Genomic DNA, 7,895 nt, shown 5'->3' on the forward strand with positions numbered 1-7,895 from the left:
AAGTCCGAATTGTAGAGAGGGAAGGAGAGTCTTTGCTGAAAAGTCGTTGCTAGTTGATTGACTTGGTTGTGTAGTCTTACAATTGCGCTGGAATGACATGCCACGCACGTCGAGAATTTTTTGTCCCAAAATTGCAATATTTTCTCAGTTTCAAGTATATTTAAATATAACCGAGACAAAACAAACGATAAATTTATTACTTATCAATAATTTCTATCTAGTGATATACCGACGAGTTCCAAAAAGAAAGCGACAAATTACTGCGTACGGTTCGGCCACTCGTTATGGTCCGCGAACGAGTTGCAAAGGGTTAAAGTGATATAACGATCCAGCTGGCTCTGTTTCGATAACGGTGAGTTCGTTCTTTTCCATAATTTTATATCGTGTTACATGACAATTGCTGCTAAAAAATTTTTACGACAAACATCTTTGAGAAAAAGTTAGTTTAAGCGATTGCTCGACCTCGAAGAGATATTTCAAGAAGTTACATGATTACTTTTAAGCGCTCTGATTACGAATATGCAGCCAGAATGTATTTGCCAATATATGTGTAATTGAAATATTCGTGCGTTAATTGAGTTATTTCTCTATTAAGCTGTTTCCGATGATTAAAATATCAATACACTTACGATAATACAATACGATAATAATAATTATTCCATGTCCCGATATAATAATACATTTCATCAACAATTTACTTGTCAATTACTTCTCAATAATTTCTATCCAGTGATATCATACCGACGAGTTCCAAAAAGAAAGCGACAAATTGTTGTGTACGAATCAGTCACTCGTTACGGTCCGCGAATCAGTTGCCAGCGCAAGTGGTTAATCGTACGTCATTTCATCTTCCCTATTTCCATATAATACATGTTAACATATATATTAATCATACGATACATATTAATGTATATTAACCATACAATACATATTAATATACATACATACAATACAATACATATAATGTATATTAATCATACAATACATACATATTAATGTATATCAATCATACATTTCCTACGTGAAATACATTAGTTTACAAATATATCATAAGAGGGCTAAAAACATCAGATTATCGATATCCGACAATTATCTGAATTTTCTATAAGCATTGAACATTCCGTGATAAAGAGTTTTCGATCACCGAAGCGTTTCAATTTTCAAACGTTCAAACGTGGACGAATATCCGCGGATTGAAACTTGAAAATATGAAACAGTGAAATAGTAAAGGAATCTTTAACATATAATAAACCAAGGCTTTGCAATTCATCGTCTCTTCGGTTCGTTTGTTTCTTAAAATTCTAAGAAGAAAGATTCGACGGCCCTTTCAGCGTTGTCGCGTGTCATTCAGTGTTCTTCACAATTCCGTGTTGCAAAGCTCTGTTCATTCGCAAACACTCCAAGATCACAATTATTCACTGAACCTATCTTTCGTTCGCAAAAAAATGAAAATCGAAACGATCAGGATTCAACGCTATAAATAGAGTGTCGTCGCGAGTACCGTTAATATCGCTCCTGCGAATCGCAAGATCACTCGCCATGAATATTAAACGCACCTCCGATGTGAAATTGCAAAAATCCGCCAGCTCTGCGTGGATGATAAAAACACTCTCCTCCGTGCCATGCGTCAAGGTGCAACAGAGATAAAGAGAAAGAGGGAGGGAAGTGAGAGATAAAGAGAGAATCGAAAGGGAACAAGAGGGTCGGGCCAGTTATCGGGAAATGGAGAGCGGCAGCGTTCATAATTTATGCGGCTTTACGGCAAATTAGTTATTGTTCCCAATAAATCCGACGGCCGGGTAACTGCATTACGCCGCGTTTCGTTGACGGTTTCGAACGATCGGGGACATCCATGCAGATCCTCCTCTCCCACCACCCCTCTCCGAGGCTGTTTGCTGATGTTTACGGTCCACGTTAACGCGTGCACGAGCGCGTTAATACTTCATTGTAACGTCACTTTGCCTATCTTCTCGCGGTTTTGCTCCCCCTTCCCCCTCCCCCCTCCCCCCGCCTCCTTTCTCACTCTGGCAGCTTCGCGCTTGTATATTGCCGCGCCGATTATTTCACCGATACGCCCGCGGAATTATAATGAGATGATTATACGACTCGAGCATTCGCCAGCCCGACCGCCCGGGCGAAAGTGGAAGATATTTTTGGGGAGATTTTGCGCAATTAATAATACGCGTCTGAATATATATGTATGTACACACACACACACGCACACAATTATGGCAACGCGACGAGAATAAATGAACGTGAGTTATCGTGTTTTCTCTGTCCGGTATAAAAACTGGACGTGAACGTTGTCAGAGATATTCGTGTGTTTTCAATAAATGGAAAAACAGAAATCTGATAGCCGGTCGTTGTGACTGGCGGTGGATGGCTCGATGGTTGTTGAATTGATACTGAATGTACATTATTTCGGGGCTTCAATTTACACGCGCGCCGCATGCGTGCCACCGTGAAATTTCAATTCATATATATCGATCTACGCAAAAGTTTGTTCTAACTGGTGATCTTCGCGAGTGATCTTCGTTACTACTACTCTGTATTTTATCTGTTAAATGATTGTGTAACATCAGTCAGATTAACGGCTCGAAATTGAGATTAATGACGACAATAAGGCCCTCTATTTAAGATTATCAATTATACGATATGTATTATTTAATATTTATTAATAATCAATTTATTAATAATCAAAGGTCAAATAAACGCCGCGACGGCAACGAATCCGTAAATCAATCGATACGACAAATATGAACTCAATTAACTTGCACGTAAATCACCCCCCAGTGTTTCTCTGTAAACCGTAAGTTCATCATCCGCTCCATCATTTCGCTCTCTGCGCAATAAAATGTTTCGCAAACCCGATTAAATGCAGAGGACCAGCGAAACACACCCTCGAACCACACCCTTCACGGCGCAAAATGTAATATCAGTCGCCGATGACGTACAACATGCGACGTTTGATCATTATGTATATCAGCGGTGTAGGGCGACTTCCGTTCTCGGATCGGCACGATAGCCAAGCGCGTGTTCGAGTTTGTTTTTCCTCGGGCGGCGATATCGATCGGCCGGTTCCATGCAAACTAATTGCCATTTCCGATAAATTCATTAGTAAACCAATTATATCTCGTGCGACCCTTCGGCTCCAGGAAATCCACTGGTCCTCCACTCTCCCTCTCTCTCTCTCTCTCTCTCTCTCTCTCTCTCTCTCTCTCTCTCTCTCTATTCATCTATGTGTGTTTGTGTGTGTATGACCCATCGTTCGGTTACTTGTCCAATAATCACTCGTTTCCCGTTGAATCTGGCCAAGTGAATTTTCATTTCCTTTCTCGACGACGCCTCCCCTAATCCTTTTGCCACGTAATTCACAAGTTAGCACAGTGTCGTTGAAAATTGTGCCAACAAAACAACTTGTTGCCTAATCTCCGTCCTCCGACTAACTTCTGAATTTTGGATTTCAAATTTTTCTTGATACTCGGTCAGTTTGGGTATAAAGAGATATACGAGTATTTTTCTACACTGACTATTTTGTATTCTACTACTAAATGTTCTATATTTTAATTGGAATACTCTGTTTTATATTTCAGTAGGCATTTAGTTGTGTCCCTTATCTGTTCCTGACGTCAAATTGACACATTTGGCAAAAAGTTAATATACCTACGATGATAAATAATTTGCAAGTTGATTTGCAAATTTTTATTAACGACGAATGGACTAAATTCCTGTTTAATTGCGTATAACCTACTTTAGAGATATGTGTAGATATTAAATTGTACATCGTGATCGTACCAGTCTCTTAAAAATTATTATATTTGTTATATTTAAAATTAACTTAATTATTAACTTGTTAATTTGTTATATTTAAACTTAAAAATTATTATATTTGTTTAATTTCCAATTCTGAACAAATGTCTTACTTCCATAAATTTATTGGAGTTGTAGAACAGAAACACAAAGTGAATGATAAACTTAAAATTTGAATGTAATTATATTTTACAATTTATAACATAAACTAGAGACTTTCAAGTGGTTTGAAAGATAGTAGAACTTAGATTTATCATATTCGTTTTTTTTATGAATTTATTACTGCCACATATTTCATTATATTTCAAATTATCGCAAAGACATGCGAATGGCGTGAGTACAAAAATAATTTTAAAAAAACGTTTTCAACACCATCGCTTTTTTCGAATTTTTAATTTAGAAAAGTATACTGAATTCAAAATTCTACAGAAAATTCTAGTTTGCGTACGTTGGTCTTCTTCAAATAACGGAGTCCTTTCAATCTATTGTAAAATTGCTATTCTTCTCAAATTTTAAAATTCATATCACAGAAAATTCCCGATCGTTTTCCAATTTTCCAATATTCGCATACATATGTAGGAGAGACCGAAACAAATTGATATGTTTCGACTTAATCAAATTAAGATCACCATTCGTGCTGTATTATACATGCATACTTATATATATACATATGTATACATATGTATGCTTTTTTTTTATTTTTAAAAAAACTTATATTTTATAAAAAGAAAGGATCAAAACATTCTGTATTTTTTCACACTGGAATTGAAAATATGTTTCTATATTTGCAATTAACTGGAATAAAATTCAGAGAAATTGCAAATTGAAAACCGTAGTTACACTGCACTTCAATTCCATTGTTTTCAAACAAAAATTCCAAATTTTTCAATAAATTCCCATCATTTTCACAACGTTCGATCACGCCAACACGTAAATTATAAACATTTTCATTCGACATTCAACATACCTTTCTCGAATAAACGGAGAAATAACTTCCAAGTAACTGCTAAAAATTCGATGACAAAAGTTTCTTGCTCAACCTTCAGGACGAGCGATGTGGTGAGCCGATACCCGGGTCACTTTTGACCCACAGCTGAATTTTGCCTACACCTGCTTTGCACCCAACTTTTTGGCACAGGACGTTACCTAATAATATTTATATTATTTTCATCTGATGCTTCAGCCAAAAATTGCCAGAAATATCTGTCTTTGAAATATTTTTTTTTTTATATGGGTGTTTAGCTGGAATTTTCTCTTTATATCTGGTCTAGTAGTTGGGTCTCCTTTAGGTAGTTGATAACATTTTTTTATTGCTTCTGGCAGGTTAGAGCGGTGTTTGGATTTAATCCGTATTTACTTCTGAGGTTTCGGTATTTACTTCTTAGGTTTCGGTATTTTCTGCATTCACGTAGCAGATGTTGGGTTAGGTGATTTGTTGGTTTGCAGGTGTTGCAGAAAGGTGGTTCTGTTTTGGTTAAAAGGTATTCGTGTGTGATCTTGGAGTGTCCGATTCGAAGTGAAATATTTTGCTTCTTCGCTACGCTCAAGTGTCAATGATGATCCGGTGTCTGATCGAAGAGCAATTCTCGCCCTTCGAATTTCGATCTCACGGTCGGTATAATGGCAATCTGCGTGAAAATTATGGGCGAGTCGCGGCGTCAAAACAAGGAAAGGTCAGCAACCGGTGATTTTGACTCGGCGCGCGCGTGAAACAACGCCGGCTCACCCGTGTACAACAGAAGCAACCCGAGGAAAATTGGGTTATCCACTTCTCCGGGGAAACACGTCTCGGTTGCTCGCGTTTCGAGCGACTGCCAGCCGAGCTAAGACACCGGGTCGGGCTCCCCACATGAAAACGCACTAGCACGTGCTACATACAGGCGGTTCGCGGTTCCACCAAGTTAGCATTGACTTGTTACGAAAGTTCTATTAAGTTGGATCAGCCGGCGCACAGAGATTCCCAGCCCGTGCTTCTCCATCTACGATGTTTCTCCATCTGCTCGCCTTTCAACGTGTCGTTCGTCGTTCGTTTTCACATCTGCGTGTGATTCTGTTACGAGCACCCGGAACTTACTTCATTCTCGGCTCCGTTCTGTTTGCTTTTAATACATAAGATGGCTTGGAACTTCGCCACTTGATAGGAACACAATCCGCACGCGGATCCATCGTTACAGAAGTTGATAATTGTAGAAAAATTGTGAAACGTTACATTTAGTTTAGTGTTTTATTATTATTTAGCTTGGCGTTTATACAATGGAGATTTAGTATTATTAGTATTTAGTTTAGTGTTTATATAATTGGGATGCGGATGTTTATGAAAGATTGGAAATTGCAGAGATGCATGCGACGCAGATTTATTACATCTGGTGCCCAGCAGGTGAAAGAAATTTCTATTCGAATTTACGCTTCAAGAAGTTTAAAAATCCGTAATCCGCTTATAATATGTATAATAGAATCTATATATTGAAGCATTATTACGTACGATGTATGTAATGTAACATGTGTATTATATAGACATACTATATTATTGGTCAGAAAAGTTTATAATTGCAGAAAAAATTATAAACGTTATTATACAGTGTACAATAGATACGTAAATAAATATGTATACATTATACATGATCGAACATGATTTAATGCGATTGTTTAATGAAGTGTAACAAATGTAATTTGTTGAATAGAATTTCTGAGCAGAAGAGACGATAAAATTATTAATTACAATTATTCAGTGCACATGAACATTGATCGTTAATAATGGAAGTATTAAACGTGAAATTCCATTTCTAATCGTAGAGAAAATGGTTCAGCCATGGTCATTTATAAATAGATTCAGGCCGAAGACACTTGAAAGTTTTCAAACTGCGTAGATTTTCTCATCTGTTCTCGAATAATTTCAAGAAAACAAAAACATTTGTTCATAATATCGACGCATCTACAATTACGATACCGTCTTCAAATCGAAAATTCCTCAAATTTTGAAGGAAAAAGAACATCTCGCCGTACGAATGCCGAAATTTCCACTTGCCGCCGCAGATCGAAGAAACTCTCATCGTTGAAAATTTCATACAAGAAAGAACGGACAAATAGAATTTATCATTTGAAGATTATCGCTCGAGCCATCTCTCGCGATACACCCACATCGGCAATGAATTTTTCAGTATCTACAATTCGCCTTGCTTGAGCGATCGTGTTCATCAAACATGTACATGCCGATCAATAATCCAGCAGCAGACTTTTTCCACGTCGAACGCCTGGCATTCATAAACAACTCGATTATCGACTGGCAGTTTCAACAATTCATAACGGCGAAACTCCTCGGCGACGGACGCCCGCTATTCATTATAGCAAAATGTTTGATTGAACTCGAGGACCTGTGGACACGATTTAATTTGCAAAATTCATCGTATCGACTGCCTACTTACATACGGGGAGGAGGACGTTCGATTATTAACCAGACCTCGCGTCGCTCTCGAGCCTACGTGAAAATTTCAGTAACAGTGGTTTAATGGTCGATCGAGCACATTCTACTCGCCACGTTGTACGTACATACATACATACATACGTGTGTACACGTGTGAAACGATTTGTCGGTGTTAAGGTACTTGTCCATTTGAGAGTTTCTTGCGAGATATTATATAATAATTATATATAATTTAATTATATTTATAATATTTAAATTATTATACAATAAATTAAATTAATAATTATTTAATTATTATATAATAATTTAAATTAAACGAAATTAGTTCAGTAATTTCACTTTTTTGGCCATATTTATTATATTATATAATATTTATATTTATATGTGTATAATATTTAAATTATTATATAATGAATTAAATTAATAATTATTTAATTATTATGTAATGTTATATAATTATTATATAATAATTTAAATTAAACGAAATTAATTCAATAATTTCACTGTTTGGCCACACTTATTATATTATATAATATTTATATTTATATGTGTATAATATTTAAATTATTATATAATAAATATTTAAATTAAACGAAATTAGTTCGATAATTTCACTTTTTGGCCACACTTATTATATTATATAATATTTATATTTATATGTGTA

This window comes from Frieseomelitta varia, unplaced genomic scaffold (genome assembly GCF_011392965.1).
Source record: "Frieseomelitta varia isolate USP_RPSP 00005682 unplaced genomic scaffold, Fvar_1.2 scaffold_317, whole genome shotgun sequence".
NCBI classification, from domain to species: domain Eukaryota; kingdom Metazoa; phylum Arthropoda; class Insecta; order Hymenoptera; family Apidae; genus Frieseomelitta; species Frieseomelitta varia.